The sequence below is a fragment of the Oryctolagus cuniculus genome, chromosome 15, assembly GCF_051225735.1.
Source record: "Oryctolagus cuniculus isolate XC-2025 breed Fujian yellow rabbit chromosome 15, ASM5122573v1, whole genome shotgun sequence".
Lineage (NCBI taxonomy): Eukaryota > Metazoa > Chordata > Mammalia > Lagomorpha > Leporidae > Oryctolagus > Oryctolagus cuniculus.
The window spans coordinates 6,366,797-6,383,187 of NC_142881.1; the positions used below are offsets into that span (position 1 = coordinate 6,366,797).

The 16,391-nt window shown below is 55.7% G+C and overlaps 1 protein-coding gene across 20 annotated transcripts in view; it reads left to right on the plus strand.

Annotated features, from left to right (window-relative positions):
* The window catches only part of CTBP2 (C-terminal binding protein 2), a 124,497-nt gene that overhangs the window by 17,323 nt on the left and 90,783 nt on the right, over positions 1-16,391 (plus strand). For 2 of the 20 annotated variants that reach the window (XM_089313841.1, XM_089313849.1), the window contains exon 1: positions 5,175-5,864. The exons of 12 other annotated variants lie outside the window; for them this stretch is intronic. The gene's annotated coding sequence lies outside the window, so the exon portion shown is untranslated. Of the gene's footprint in view, positions 1-3,720; positions 4,042-4,189; positions 4,374-4,822; positions 4,968-5,174; positions 5,865-9,902; positions 12,004-15,676; positions 15,819-16,391 lie in introns of those variants that run through there. 6 more of the 20 variants (XM_070057085.2, XM_070057083.2, XM_089313842.1 and 3 more) reach the window with 6 other exon arrangements.

Genomic DNA, 16,391 nt, shown 5'->3' on the forward strand with positions numbered 1-16,391 from the left:
AAGCGTAGACCCTGTCTGCTCCCTTCCTCACCCACGCAGAGACGTCCTTGGCTTTGGAGTTAGGCTGAAGGGGGTGTGACGAGGCCACATGTGATAGATGGGACCCAAGGTGAGAGCGATTAAGGAAAAGGACTCAAAGGGAATTCATGCCTCACTTCCTGGTCACTAAATGACCGGAGGCCACTGCCTGATTTTCCCTAACACCATTGTTCGACTGCAAACTGCGTTTCAGGGAAGTCGGCAAGTGTGTTTAACAGAACCCGTTCAGGGGGGTGGGGGCTCTCCTGGCTGGTGCTGAGTTCTGGGAAGCTGTAGGTGTGCGTGGGGAGAGGCCATCGCCGTTGCAGTGGGATCGCACAGTTGACCCTGGTTTCTGTTGTTTCTTTAGGATGGGGTTAACTGTTTAAGATTTTATATAGACAGGAGTACAGAAAAACTCACCCTTTCAGCATGGAATTCTGCAAGTTTTTTTTTTAATAGATGTATTTGAAAGACAGTTATAGAGAGAGGGAAAGGGAGAGAGATCTGCTGTGTGCTGGTTCATTCCCCAAATAGCCACAACGGCCAGGTCTGGTCCATTCTGAAGCCAGGAGCCTGGATCTCCCATGTAGGTGGCAGGGGCACCTTCCACTGCCTTCCCAGACACTCAGCAGGGAGCTGGATTGGAAGTGGAGCAGCTGGGACTCAAAGCTGTGCGTATTTGGGGTGCAGGCCTTCATGGGACAGCTTTCCCGCCACACTGCAACAACGGACCCTGAATTCTGGCAGTGTTAACCACCATGTGGCTACAGAACAGTCCCACCACCAGGGAGAATTCCCCTGTGGCCCCCTCCCAGCCCCTGGCCACGACGGATAATTATTTATTGATAATGGAAAAGCCAGTGTCGGGCGCTGGTAGAGGTTGCTAGATGCACATGTGAGGGGGCCAGGAATATCGGAGACAACGTGGCGTCCAAGGCCCTCTGTGTGCTGCGCTGATCTCCACAGGTGGACTTAACTGGGTGGACCCCCCCACCCCACCCCCGGCCATGCCATCCCAGGGATGCCTGAGACTTAAGACCTTGACTTGTGCTGGGCAGATCAGATCAAAAGCTGCTGCTGTCCGGGGCTCTCCCGCCCTGGCCGCCTCCCCCTCCCTGCAGACGGCCCCCACTGGGGGAGTGGGCAGTTCCAGGCCCACACTTGCAAGCCTCAGTGCATTTAAGGCCATTGTCCCTGGCTGCCTGGGGACACTTCACAACAGCTGCCCTGTGCTGCTCCACACAGTGTCCCGCCAGCCCCTCTTGGAAGGTGCCAGGGAACAGGTGCGTCTTCCATCAGCTGCAGCCCAGCTGTGACCCCAGCTCTGAGGGCCTGTGAGTGAATGCCAGGCCACGGGCTCTAGGGACGTGGCCTTGGAGAGAGCCAGGCCGGTCGTGCACCTTGTGCTGTGGCTGTTCTTCCCTGCTTGCCGCAACTCCTGGGCGTCCCTTGGGTCCTCATCTGTTTTCTAGAGGTAGGGGCCAGCCACCTTCCTGTGGTCAAGGACGGTGGTCTGTGGGAAGTCCAGAGGAAGTGTAGCCCCTCCCTGGTGGGGGGAGGTCAGCAGCCTCTGCAGGGGAGGGGGCTGTGGGCACCACAGGTGAGCTCTGTGAGGTGGGGTCAGGTGCCCGGCGCCGAGGGAGCGCTTGACAGGCACGCCTTGTCATGCCCAGGGGCTGAGCTGCCTCCGACCCACTTCCTTGGCAGTTTTTAATATTCACTAATTTCCGTTCAGATGGGGGAAACCTTACTGAAATGAGTCTGGGAATTTTAAAAGTTGTGAACTGGGGATCACCGTGTTTATTAATTTTCTAGTTGGTGCCAGAAATGTCCTTTTGTGCTCTTCGTCTGTCCCCTCCTGTCACATAGTGCCGGGGCTTGGTGCTGGTGAGAGCATTCGTTAGTGCAGCGGTGGCCCTGACTGGCGCCCCCTGAGGTCCGGGGCACCCTGTGAGGAAGCTGGTCAACTCCCGGGCTGAAGTCCGTGGCAGAGCATCCTGGCCTTTTTAGGGTGGTCATCTGTGACCTGTTGTGAGTGAGGACAGAGAGGCCAGGGTGGGTTAGCAGCTGAGGTGAGGGCGAGTGGCAGGGGACGTGGGCAGCTCTTCACTCTGGGGGAGCCTTGGCCAGCAGAGAACATTGCCCTAGTGCTGGGATCCCTTCCGGGAAAAGCCGAGTGTGGGGTTGTATTTCAGTGCAAGGGAACTGTAGGAAGCTTGGGGAGGTGATGGATGTCACCTGGATCGTGGTGACGGTTTCTCCGGCTTGTGTACAGGTCCCAGCCCACAGAACACGTGCAGTACTTGGGTACCAGGATTCCTCAGGACAGCCCCTGAACAGGCACGTGACGCACAGGAAGCACTTTACCACCATGAAGGACAAATATGGGCTCACTGAGTGCTGCTGTCCCCAGCAGCCAGAGCAGCCTGGCCACCTGTCACAGGGCCGGCACCCACCTGTGCGCCGTGACGTGGACGTGGTGAGCGCGACGCAGCCACGCAGTCCTGGAGGCAGGACCACCCTGGGGTGGCTCCTGGGACTCCACCTGCCTCTCAAAGGGTTGGGGAGGCGAGTGGCGTGTTGTGAAGTGGCCCGGCCCAGGTGGCTCCGGCTGAGCGCTCTCAGGGTGTCTGCAGCAGAGGAACAAGGGGACAGCTTTGTGCTGGTGTTTGTCACTGAGAGGCAGCCATTGCAGAAAGCCCTCTGTCTTCATGGAAGACTGGAAATCCATTCATTTGCTGGGATAATAATCGTAATAGTTACTGTCCATTGAGTGCCGGGAATGCGCCACGCAGGGGAGAGGTGCATGTAGTAGTAGCGACCATGCCTCCCCCGGTGGACGTGGACGCTCAGCCACTTGCCCGGGGGCACGCAGCCCTTTGGCAGGTGCTTTTTGGGAACCTCAGTGGGTCACTTGCACAGCTGACCAGCTGAGTGAAGTGTATGCACGGGCGGTTTTGGGTTCTTAACTCCTGCGGCTTGTGCCCAAGACTCAAGGGCTCAGGGTGAAGGGAGGAGTCTCTGGAAACTTACAGTGTGGGAGGTTGGTCCTGGATGAAAACAGGCATTTCTGTTTCAGTTGGGTGGTGCTCTGATTGTTTGTTTGTTTTTGTTTTCTTTAACTTTTTGGCTTTGAGAAACTTTTCCTTTTGTTCTCATCATTATCCTTTCATGGTAGGTACTTGATACGTAAATTTATTACTACAACTCTTTTAAATCTTTGATTAAAGACTTAGTGTTTGATTATCCACTAGCCTGCTTCTGCCTCTTAAACTTATTTTTAGCTCAGTCCTTGAAACCTCCATGTGAGATTGTCCATCTTCTGCCGGTTCTGAGCCGCCAAGGCCGGCTTCATCAGCCCCATCGTGGCCATGTTAGCGGTGGGGTCTGCCCAGGACTGTCTTGGCCTGGCGGAGTTCATTCCTTTGACTTGGTCAGCTTCGGGATGAGTGCACTTGACAGGAGCTGCAGCCACACTGGGATTAGCGGGAGAGAGTGGGGTGGGGGCTCCAGTGGTCTCCCAGGCGGGAGGCCGCCCCAGGGCCTGTCAGCCCTGGACCTTGTTCCCCGAGGTGTTCGCCCAGGGCTGTGCAGGTGGCTTGCTGCAGATGGAGTTAATGCTGCAACTGTTACTCCCGAGCGTCCCTGGCTCCTGCTTGGAAGCCGAGTGCCAGGTTGGATGTGTTTGCTAGCGCGCGTACCATGGCTGGTTTTGGGGTGCAGGGGCCACCCCCCGGGCCCTTCTCTGCGTCTGACGGTTCTCCCGAGAGGCCATGGGAGTCGGCAGCGCGCTGGTTGTGTCCGGATGTTTTCACCTCAAGAATAAGAATGTTTCAGGGCCTGATTCGATTTGTTTGCCGCGAGATCAGTACAAAAGCAGGAAGGACTGAGATTGTGTGGTGGAGGTGACTGCTGGCGGCTGGCGGGAGGTTATTTACGGATTTTTGCTGACGGCCCTTGTTTAAAGGAATTCCCTGCGAGATTTATGAAGCTTTCCCATTTATTGTCTTTCCAAGTAAGGTAAGCAAATAAATAAGTTATTCTGCTTTATTATAAACACAGCCAGTGTAAGATTAAAAAATAAGCGGAAACGGGCTCCATTTCTTTCCAGCCGAGTGTGTTTCAGGAATTTGGAAGGCATCTTGGAAAGGCTTTCTGTTTTGTTTTTGGCTCAAGCACATTGTGCATCTCAGAGATAAAGTCGACCCTCGGCGCTGGTGCTGCTCACCACCCTTGCGGAGAACCAGCTGCAGCCTTGGAGGCTGTGGGGACCCCAGGGTGGCGAGGGCAGAGGGGTTCCCGTGACACCGCTGAGCCCAGAAGGAACGTGGTTTCTCAGGCCTGTGTCATAGGTAAGAAAACCGAAATCCATTGCGATCAGATTGTTGGCTTTTGCGCCCGCATTTCTCCCTAGCATCTTGAGGTCTTCATCGCCTTTTCTGTTTAAACCCCGGACACTGTTGCTGCATGAACAGCTTGGTGGCCCGAGTGGGTGAAGACCCAGGTGGGGAATTGAGGTTTGCCGGTAGAGAGTAAGCAGGAACCTGAGAATTCTAAGTAAGCGTCTGGTTTCCTGGCGGTGACGTGATTTGGGTGGGGAAAGTTTGACGACCTGGCTCTTCCTCCACTCCCTCCATCTGAAATCAGGCCACGGGAGCCTCCTGTTACCATGTTGGGAGGACGTGTTTTATGTCCCTTCCCCGCGATGTCCCTGAACCAGCAGAGCTATTCTGGGGGTGAAGAGTCCGGGTGCTCGATGGTGTCTGGTAACAGACCATCGGGGTCAAGTTCAGCAGCCCCTGGCCTGTAGCAGGTGCACTCTCATATGAAGTGATTCTTGTTCCCGGCAGGGTTGGTTTTAGGAGCAAGCCAGAGCTCTGCAGGGCTTGGAAGGTGCTGGGGACAAGACTCCTGTAAGAGTGGGCTCCGTGGGTGTCACTTCCTCGGTGAGGCCTTGTCCCTCTCTCGTGGGTGCACGACAGAGTGGACTTCCCCTCCACTCGGGGCTGATGAGTTGTTGGGGGGTGGTGGAAGAGTGTGGCTGATGCCGTGCTGGGCACTGGGGTGGCGGCCTGAGCCAGCCTGTCGGTCCTACCTGCAAGGAGCTGACCAGCCAGCCAGAGGGCAGTGGGGAGTGTGGGGTCCAAGGTCTCCACCTGTATACCATGAGGTCAGGATGTAAGCTGGGAGTCTGAGGGGCCAGCCAGGGTGCCCCCTCCCCTTTAAGATCTATTTTATTTATTTGAAAGGCAGAGAGAGAGACAGAAAGACTGTCTACCTACTGATGTACTGCCCAAGTGGCAACAGAGGCTGGGAGGCAGGAGACTGGAGCTCTTACCAGATCTCCCATGTGGGTAGCAGAGGCCAGAGCACCTTTCCCAGGTGCATTAGCAGGGAGCTGGGTCAGAAGTGGAGCGGCGAAGACCTGAACCAGAGCTCGGATATGGGACGCCAGCCCCAGGACGCTCCTCTGGCCTGTCCTCCCCCGGAGGCTGCCTCCTGCCCAGCCTCCTGCAGCCGCCTGGGTCCCTCCCCCTCTGGACCTGAGAACCACCTGGGAAGCTTTGTAGAAAGACGTAAGCCCAGCCCCATTCTCAGAGGTCAGGGACGCCCAGGTGATTGTAATGGACGCCCAGGTGGAGAGCGGCTGCCCAGGGCACCCTCAGCTGAGGCCCCTCTCCCTCTCTGCCCTTTCCACGCCCCTCGGGCTGGGAGTAAGAGCAGAGCACGAGGCTGTCTCAGAGGCCCAGCTTCTCGACCACACCTGACGCACAGATGCCCGTCTCCTGCGGGGCCCAGGGTCGGGAGGAGTGAGGCCGGTGAGCCCCGGCTTCCCTGAACAGGTGAGGGGGCTCTGCCAGGGCGTGGCATTGCCTCAGAAGAACGCCGTGGGCTCAGCCGTGCGGGACGCGGTTCCTGTGGGGTTGGGGCTGGGGGCCAGCAGTGGGGGTCTCGTCCACTGCAGGGCCCTCGCCCGGGAAGGAGACCTGGCAGCTCCTGCTCAGGTGGTTCTGGAAGGAGGCTTGCCTCAGGCCTAGGTGGGGGGTGTGAGCCCCAGAAGCCACACCCGTGGAGGGGTGAGGGAGAGAGCCGTGGGAAGCCACTTTTGCATTGTCTCAGGGCGAAGGTTGCACTGGACCCCGGGTGGGAAGTCTGGGGTGGGGGTGGGGGGAAGTGCAGGAAGCTGGGGGAGTCTCTAGGAATCAGCAGGTGTGATGGTCCTGGTGTAACTGGTCCTTAGGCACTTGTGGAGGGCATGGGGGGTGGGGCTGGGCTCCTGGGGGACTTAGTTTGCTTCAGGGCTGCTCCCAGGTAGCAGGCAGTAACTGTGGTAATGGGTCAGGGGGTAGGGGGAGTTGGGCTGGAGGCAGGAGGGTTGTGCTGGCCTTGGTTTCCAGGTTGGGGAGGGGAATGAGGGTCAGATTGGAGGAAGCTCCAACCCTACTCCACCTGCTGGGCGCTCCTGGGGTGGGGGCAGGAGAGGAGGGGTTTGCTGCTCAGGTTTCCCGAGTCCCAAGCAGTTGATGGCACTGATAAGATGACTGGCCCTGCCTGGGGGTGCCTGGACTGCCCAGACCTCAGGACTAGAGACTGGGGCACCCCCGCTTCCCCAGGTCACAGTGAGCAGGAAGTGTAGAGTTTCCATTTCCCACTCCACACACAGACCCCTGGGTGATCTGTACCAAAGCTTTTTCTGGATGCACTTGAGTTGGTCTAGGACTGAACCTGCATTTTGTGTGTGTGTGTGTGTGTGTGTTTTTTTTTTTTTTTTATTAAAGATTTATGTAGTTATCTGAAAGAGTTAACAGAGGCAGAGAGAGAGTGAGTGAGCAAAGGAGAGGTTTTTCATCCGCTGGTTCACTCCCCAAATGGCTGCAACGGCCCGAGCTGTGCCGATCCGAAGCCAGGAGCCTGGAGCTTCTTTGGGGTCTCCCACGTGGGTGCAGGGGCCCAAGGACTTCAGCCATCTTCTGCTGTTCCCCAGGCCATTAGCCGGGTGCTGGGTGGGAAGTGGATTAGCCCAATGGGTGCCAGCACTGCAGGCGGTGGTTTTACCCGCCGTGCCTCAGCACTAGTCCACGAGCCTGTGTGTTCTGCAGTGGATTCTGCCTGAGGAGCCCTGCCACAGTCTGCCCACCTCTGGTCTTTGCTGGTGAGGCTGTTGGTGGTGGGGTTGCTGGGAGTTTGGATCACTTAAATCTGGCCCTTCGATTTTGCATCCTCAGCAGGGCACTTTGGAAATAGCCTGTGCTCAGGGCCCTGGCTTCCCGGGTGGTGTTTGTCCCTGTGGTCATGTGCTTTTCTGATCTGATTGGGTTTTGTTTCTTGTTTAACAGCATACCTGGGAAGTCTTGAATGCCTTCTGTGCCCCTGCCCTCTGCCTTTTTTGGAACCAAACTGCATCACTCCTGGGGAAGCTGTTGGGATCCTGGACCTATGGCTAGGGAGCAGGTGCCAGATCCCAGAATGTAGTTCCTCTCAGGGTTGACCCCCGTATGTTGGGTGAGGCCTCACTGCCCCCCAGGGCTCCCAGGGTGGAGGACGGTGGTACCCTTCTGACTTCAGGATTCTCTGTAAAGCAACTTGATTAGATACGTTCATGTTGGCTTAGTATTCCCAAACCAATACAGTCATTTCAGAAGACCAGTCCTGGCCTTATGATAGAGTGTTTATAGCTTACCGTCATGTTCAGATGTGTTCAGTCACAGCCTCCAGCCAAGCCTGTGTTTTGAGAGGGAGAAGGAAGGGTGAAGTGGGCTGACTGCTCGGATCCCCCTGGGCATTCCCCCCGGCCGGGCGAGGATGGGGCTCCCTGCCTTGCCTGGTCCCTTGTTCACTTGGGTTTCCTCCTTGTTGCTACACTTCTTTGCCCAGGTTTTACCTTGAAAAGCACTCCCAGAGTGAAGACCTGATGGAGACAGACCAGGAGATGAGGGGCAGGGAGAACAGGGCTTGGGCGGAGCCGGGTCCCCTTGGGTGCCTGGGCAGTGCCGTGCCTCCGGTGGCTGCCGACCCACTTGTTGCCTGCACTTTCCCATGCCTGGCACACGGAGCATCTGAAAGGAGTCTGCAGCTCTCCTTGCGGCCTCACTCGCTGGGTCCAGGAGCTTGATAGGCAAGCAGGCAATTTAGGGCCAAGTTGAGAGGCACGGGCCGTAACCAGACCCTTGGAGCTGAGTCATCCGTTTTGATTTTGCTCTTCTAACATTATCTGCCACCTGGCAAAAGGAGTTCATTTTCTGGTGCTGTCATTCTAAGCGTTGTTTTGCACCATACCATTAAAATTGCAGAGTGTTTGCTTGATTTGTGTTTATTGAAACTAAATTCATTAAGATGATGTGAAAATAGCGCTCAACTGTTTACCAAATCGGGTTCTTGTTTTTGATATTTCAGTACATCATCTGTTCTCACTTGAATGTCGTGGAATTTGTTGGTAAAGTGTTATGCAGATGAAAACCCATATTTCAGTGGAGCTGTGTGTTTTACTCAGATGAGTTTGTGAGAATATATCCAAGGTGCTCGGTTTGCCATATTGACTTGGAATCTGTGTGCAGGTGAGACTGTTGCTTCGCTTTGTCTGGAAGTTTCCAGATAGACCTGGCTCTTCTGACATAGGGTTGCTGACAGATCCCACCCCTGGGAGCGCCTGGTCCTTGTCTCTGATGTGACAAGTCCCTTGCTTCTTAGAGGGTTATTGGAAGACATTGATGGGACGGTTTTGTTCGGTAACTTTTTTTTTTTTTTCAACATTTCAGCATCTTTGGAATAAACTTGTGCCATAACATCGATTTGCACACTGTAGTTTGATGGTGTCCTCCTCTCCCCCCGCCCCAAGATTTAATTATTAGGGAGGCAGAGTTAGAGGGGGGAGACAGAGAGGTCTTCCATCTGCTGGTTCACTCCCCAGATGGCCGCAACAGCCAGAGCTGAGCTGATCCAGAGCCAGGAGCCTCTTCTAGGTCTCCCATGTGGGTGCAGGGGCCCATGCACTTGGACCATCCTCCTACCGCCTTCCCGGGCCATAGCAGCTAGGACTTGCACCAGCGCCTGTGTGGGATGCCAGCGCCACAGGCAGAGGCTTAGCCACTACACCACAGCGCCGGCCCTGGTGTCTTTCTCTCGCTCCTTCCGTCCTCTCTTCTTCTTTCGTGGTTGCTGGTCTAAGATTTGATGGCGTTGCAGAGTTTGCCTTTTCCAACACAAGGACAGTTGCTCAGCTCCTTAATTGGTCCGTGAAAATCCAGACTTACCTTTAAGGCCATAGCTGCGGGGCGGCAGGAGAATTTAATGGACTCGTTTCTAGAGCTGGCCTGTGCTTTCTGATTCGATTCAGTGCTCAGATAATCCGGCATTCTTGTGCTCGGAGAGACCGAGTGCCATTGTGGCTTTGGAAACTTGCTTATCCTGAGACGGATGAGACACGAGTGCAGTGAGACGGCTAGAGGTCTGTCCACCAGAGTTGTCCTTCCTGCCCAAGGGGCAGCCCAGCTGGCACCAGGCCAGGCTCCAGGGTGACTCCTGCCGAGGGAACGTGGGTGGGAATATATACCACCACCTCCTGGCAGAAGCAGGTAAGAAACAGGTGCCTTCACCCAGCCTGGTGGAAATTCTGCAGGGAATGCCTGGGTGCCGGGGAGGATCCCGAGTCCCTGTGGAGCAGAGGTGGCCACCCCCCGGGAATATTAAAATTAGTCTGATCTTTCTGTGATGTAAGAGTAAGCGTGTGCTGTGGAGCTGATGCACACTTGGGTGAACAGACAGTGTTAACGTGAGGAATGCCTTGCGCTTGGGTCATGGATGGACTCAGCCCCTCCCGCCGGCTCAGGCTCTGCTTCGCTGGGCAGGTGCCACCTCCCTGCGTCACACTCAGCCCTGTGCTTGTGTGTGTCTGGTTATTCCCTGAGTCCTGTAGGTTCTGTCCTCTCCCTGCGGGTTCAGCCCTGAAAGTCTGGGTTGGAACGCTGAGCAGTGACCCGTCGTGGGGTGGCAGCCCTGAAAACGCTCCTCCCTGGTTTTCTGCTTCTGGGAATGGAATGAAATGAATCCAGCAACTGCGTTCCCAGGCTGCCTGTGCCCCCAGGGGCTGCAGCTGGTCAGGGACGGCGGGTGAGAGTCTCCTTCCCTGCCACCCTGCCAACCAGCCTGCCTCTGCACCTGTGGGCTGACCTGCACGTCCTCTAAGTTTCTCTTCTTGGCTTCTGGGTTGGGAGGCGCCGAGCTAACGCACGTTGTCTAAGACCCCTCCAGATCCGAGATGAGGGTTGTGGCTCTGTCCCTGTTGTCTCCCCGCAGTTTCTAAGTGTGCGTTTATTGTGGCTTCTCACGACCTGGGTTGTGCTTTGCTGTCGAGAATCGAGTGGATGTGGCTGCCCCTTGAGTGCTCACGCACTGCGTTTTAACTGGGAGTTGTGTGTTTTCTTGTGTACTTAATACTTTAAAAGTATTAAAAGCCTCTTGGGTAACGAGAGAGACACGTGTAAGCACAGGCCGTGTGTGACCTGCACTGGGAACACAGCTTCAGATCCCAAGTCCGCTTTTGCTGCCACGTTGGCGTCCTGCAACCGTTAGCGTGGGCCTGACGGATCGGCTCTAACACCTTTGCTCTTGGGGCGCAGTTTGTGGCCACAGGTTGCACTGCCCCTGTCGAGGCTTCAGGCTGAAGGGTTCCAAGCCCTGTGGGCTGTCCTGGAGGGGTCTTTCCCCTGCCTCAAAGCCCGGGACCAGCCATCTGGAACCTGCCTGGGCCTCCTTGTTGGGTGCTCCCTGCACAGCCCTTGCTCTGGGTCCCTGCAGGTCCCTCCATGGCCCACGTTGCAGACAGGAGCTGTCTGTGAGCTGATAGGAAGGAAGGGGTCTCCCGCTGGGGTTTGGAGGCTCGTTTGGGGAAAGTTGTCTTGGTGACTGGTGTTTTTGTTTTGGAAGATGTATTTGTTTGAAAGAGAGAAACCTTCCATTCGCTTGTTCATCCCCAAACGGCCACAATGGCTGGGGCTGGGCTAGGCTGAAGCCTGGAGCCTGGAACTCCGTCCTGGTCTCCCAGGTGGGTGTCAGGGGCTCAACCGCTGGGGCCATCTTCTGCTACTTCCCAGTCACCGTAGAGAGCTGGATCCAACGTGGGGCAGCCAGGACTTGAACCTGCGCTCCTGTGGGATGCCGGCTAACCGAGACACCGGCCCCTTGGTGAATGTTTTAAGCACTGGTGGAGTCCGCCGAGTGCACCTGTCCTGCAGTGTCCCCTCAGCCGCCGCGGCTTCTGCAGCCAGCACGGGGCGCTCCCCGCTCTGCCCCGTTCTCCAGCCGTCACTTGACCACACCAGACCTCGGCCGCACCCGAGTCCTTCAGTGTGCATCTCCTCACTTGAGGTCAACCTGTTGGTGGCTCCTTTGCTGGGGTTTTGCTTTCCTCTGAAGTAGACACTGGGGAAGGGGGGAGGTGTGGTGGGAGAGGGAGTGGGGATTGGCTGGGGTGAGGCGCGTGCTCTGTGGGGCTGACCAATGCCCACCTCCGGTGCCTCACTCCCCGAAGTCCACCTTCCCCACCCACGGCCCTCCAGGCTGCCCCTCTCCTGCCTCTGTCATCACCTCGCACAACCGCCCTGCGCGTTCTGCCATCCTTAGCTTTGCCTTATCTAGAATTTCATGTAATGCAGTATAACAAACATGCGTGCATGTAACGCGTGTCTGAGTAATGTAACATATCTGCATGCAGATCACACGTACCTTTCCTAAGTGTTTTTTTTTTTTTTTTCTACTATGACTCAACATAAGGGATTTTGACACACAAGTTTTGGTCTGGACTGGCTGCCTGTTTTTTGAGCCGAGAGGCAGCCCAGTGACCGACGGTGCGCTGCGCTTTCCTTACCTGCTCACCTGTTGATGGACGCTTGGACCGGCTCCAGCTCTCTGGCTCTGCTAAACACAGCCGCTAGGAGCCATTCTTGCACATGTCTTTTTGTGGACATATGTTTTCATTTCTCTTGGGTAAGTTCCTAGAAATGGAATTGCTGGGTCACGGAGTGGGTGTGTGTTTAGTCTTGAGAAGTAGTTAGAACATTTTATGCCTCCACCAATCACACACAGAAGCTGGAGTTGTTTCTGAAGGCACTTACCAGAGAGTTGGTTTTGTGCATGGGTGGGGTAGTGGGGTGGGGACCCGTCCTTTCCATTGATTCCCCCCACTTGTATGATGGGCCCAGGGGCCTGTGCCGGGGGCTCTGTGTGGAGCGCACCTGCTCCGAGTGGCCGTGCTCTGGCTTGACAGGGCCGCCTTCTCTTCCATGGAGTCATGGTGATTGTTGGTCCTCCACCATCACGCCTCTCTGTTCCCCGGCTGCCTCCTCCCCCATGTCCTGCCCTCCAGCTGCACGCGCGGAAGTGAAGAGTAAGGGTCGGGGCTCTTGTCTTGATGTGTCCCTGGCTCTTTTTGACATCTGTGCCACTAATTTGTATTCGTGACTGACAGAGGCTTTTTATTTTAAGGGGTCCTGGGGTAAGGAATATTCCTGCTGCCAGACTCTTTTATTTATTTATTTGACAGCATTAACAGGGAGAGGCAATGAGAGAGAGCTTCACCTGGTGGTTTACCCCCCAAGTGGCCGCTATGGCCAGCATGTTGTGGCTGGCGCTCTGCGCCGATCTGAAGCCAGGAGCCAGGTGCTTCCTCCTGGTCTCCCATGCAGGCGCAGGGCCCAAGGACTTGGGCCATCCTCCATTGTACTCCCAGGTCACAGCAGAGAGCTGGACCAGAAGAGGAGCAACTGGGACAGAATCCAGCACCCCAACTGGGTCTAGAACCTGGGGTGCTGGCGCCGCAGGCAGAGGATTAGCCTAGTGAGCCGCGGTGCCGGCTATCCTATGTCTTTTGAGAAAGTACTTAGAGGATACAAAAAATAGGATGCTGCAACAGGGGGTGAGGTTGGGGGAGGGCCAGAGTTGATTTTTAAAAGTTCAGTTGCAGCAGGTGCAGGGTTCAGGAAGGTCGCTGTGGGCAGCGGTGGCTGCTGCTGGGCAGCCCTCTCCCAGCTGGGAGCTGGACTGGAAGTGGAGCGGCCAGGACTCACATTGGCATTTTGATGGCTGGGATGCTCTCTCTCTCAGGAGAGAGCCCTGGGGCCGCAGGAGCCCTGCAGAGGGGCTCAGAGCTCTGGGAACAGTGGAAACCCTCGGAAGTGCGGCGTGGACAGATGGCTTAGGGGAGACCTTGGTAGGAGGGGCCCTCCTAGGGCCGCCCTTTGGTGAGGGATAGAATTTAAATTTCCTGGAGGACGGGGTCAGTGGATCAGGTAGATCCTCTCCTAAAAAGTCGTTTCTCGCACGTGCTGCTTCACGAGTGACCTGGGACAGCCCGAAAGCCGAACTCGTGCTGTTGCTTCCACTCTAGTAAAAGTTGAATCGTCGTGTGTTGGTGACCCTCTATGTGAGGGCACTTCAGAATGTTCTAGATGATAACTAACCGGATGATACAAGAGCTCTTCAAAAAGTTCATGAAAAATGTGTATCATGGAAAACCTGCGTCTCAAATTCCACCTCAAAATAAACATCTTGTGCTTTCATTTTCTCAAACCTTAACATTTTTTAAGATTTTATCTGAAAGGCAGAGGGAGAGACAGAGGGATCTTCCATCCGCCGGTTCCCTTCCCAAGTGGCTGCATGGCTGAGGCTGAGCCAGGCCCAGCCAGGCAGCCAAGAACTCCATGTGGGTCTCCTACATGGGTGCAGGGTCTGAGTACGTAGGCCGTCTGCTGCTGCTTTCCCAGGCACGTTAGCAGGGAGCTGGACTGGAAGTGGAGCAGCCGGGACTCAAATTGGCATTTTGATGGCTGGGATGCTGGCCCAGCATGCAGTGGCTTAACCCGTTGCGCCACAATGCCAGCCCCCCCCCCCCCCCGTTTTTATTTAAGAAAGAAGATGTGCACTCCCATTCTGCACGTCATTCCCCAGATGCCCACAGGCCTCCCACAGCTGCCTCCCAGGACCTGCACTGCCAGGAAGCTCGAGTCTGGAGCTGGCGTTGGGCGTGGAATCCCAGGGTGATCTGACGTGGGATGCTGCAGGCGTCTTGACCAGCACCTTAACTGCGGGGCTAAACACCTGCCTCTCCACGCGCTCTGTGAAGTGCCCTCATGTATAAATACTTGTGTAGAGATTGTTCCTTGTGCTATATGTTAGGGTGTGATGAGCAGTGGTCAGGTGCAGTTCAGATAATCACTTCTGCAGGGCAGAGGCGTGGGGAGGGGGGTGCATCAGACATAGAGGGGGCAGGATCGAGTATGTTGCCCCTGGCTGGGGGGTGGGGGCCTGGCCCATGGTCCATGGTCCTCTCCTTTGCTGCCTGTGAGTTTGCAGGGTCCGACCTCGTAGATGGTGGTCTCTGACCCTTCCCATCCAGGCCCTGGGGGCAGAGTTTCCTGGACCTGGATGTACTCTCGATTTCCTCCAAGCCCTCATGACTTGAGAGTCGGCTTTGGTGGTTTCCTAGCTGTCCATCTTCAAATGTGCTCAAACTTGAGTTTGGGGGATTGTGGTGTCTTTGGCTGGCACTCTTCTGAGCCCCAGAGACGTTCAATTCCAGGAGGCCGGGTGACTTGCCTGTGGTCACGTGGCAGGATACGGCAGGAGGGTGTCTGCAGCTGGGGTTCCCGCGTTCTGGCTCCTCAGTGAACTTACTGCATCCCACCCAGCGCTCGCCTGGTTGCCTGCTGCCTCGCTGTCTATTTGAATGGCTCCCCTGGACAGTGCTGGGCAGTGCCCTGGCCCCTCTATGCCCCATCCCAAGTTCAGCTTCCTCTTTCCAGGTAGAAGGTGTTTGGTTTCTGGAACGCTATCCTGATAGTTCTCTAGGTGTCTTTAGGGTCATCCTGAATGATAGTTGGGGGCGAGGAGCTGGCTTGCCCACGTTTCATCAGATTTTGGGTGAAAAACCAAGAGGTGGGCCGTGGACCCCAGGCTCGGAGCAGATCGTGGGCCTCTGCTACTTTCACTGTTGCAGCTGCTGGCTCCAAGGTTATTCACGTGCTGGTCCTCGGCACCAGGACGTGACTCTGGGAGACGATCGCCTCTCCACCCCCTCGTGACTCCTTTTTGGACCCTGGGTGTTGCGAGGTGCTTGTTCCCGCTTCACTGCCCCAAGTGGTTTGCTCTTTTTTCTCTGTTGGCCAGCTGCTGGGGAGGCGGTGGTGAGCCACGCTTCACTTGGTTTAAGCTCCGCTAGGAAGGCTCCTGGTGTCTGCTCCTAATTGCAAGTGACCGAACCTCCTGGTTAAAGCAGTGGAGGAGACCAACACCAGGTCTGCTTTCCTGACGCTGGGAAGCAGCCGAGGGCTGGAGCGCAAGCCTTATGTTGTCTGTAAGCGTTTTAGAAGAGAGAGATCTGTGCTCTGGGTTTAAATATAGCTTGGTGTTTGCTACTGAGATGGGGCATAAGCAGTTGACTATGTAGGTCATCGACTTGTACGAGAATGAGTTTCCTTTGCATCTGATTAACACCGTCTCACCATTGGGCATTGGTGCAGGGCCACAGAGTTCGGCACCCCATCTGGGATGGCAGTGGGAGAATCACAAGACCACAGGGTGTGACTTGGTGCTGAACCCTGCGGCTGCCGCTGGTCGGTAGCAGAGGCTCTAACTACTCAACACAAGTGTCACCCCCCCCCCCAAGCAGACGTGTCAGGAGGGCGCAGGAGAGGGCCGGGCGTTCTCAGGGTAAATGCCAGCAGCGCATTTTAATCCACTCTGGCTTCAGAACGTACTGTTTGGAATTGCATGTTTAAAAGGAAGCTGCCATCCCCCTCTTGAAGGTATGTGACATTTAAAAGATCTGTAGTGGAAGATTGGTTTGACAGCTTCGAATTATATTTGAAAGGGTTCTTCTTTTAAAAAAGAAAATGATTACCTCTATTTTAAATGTCATCGCAAAGGCATAAACATGTTTAATCAAATTATATATTTAATTTATGTAGAATGTAATTTCTACCCATGTGGAAGAGTCACTGGTTATTTTTTATTTATTTATTTTTAGCGGCTTTGAAGCTGAGCGGAGTTTTGGTTTGAAAGCAGTTCAGCTCCCGGAATAAGTGGCTATGGAAGGGTTTATGGATCCTCCTTCAGCTGTTTTGTCTGTGCCTGTGGACCTCACAGGACGTGCTAGGGACAGGGCGGCACCTCTGCCTCTGCAGCCCCGAGATAGGACAGTGTGACCCCCCCAGAGGCGCAAGGGGCAGAGCCACGCCTGTGGTTTTCCGCTTTGAATCAGCAGGGAGTTGCTGGGAGTGCCAGCAGCGGGTGTGCCCACTCTTCTCAGGAGGGAGGCCGCGGGGGCTCAGAGGGCCGTGGCCAGTGTGGGCTCTGAGGACGCCACCAGGTCCCGGGCT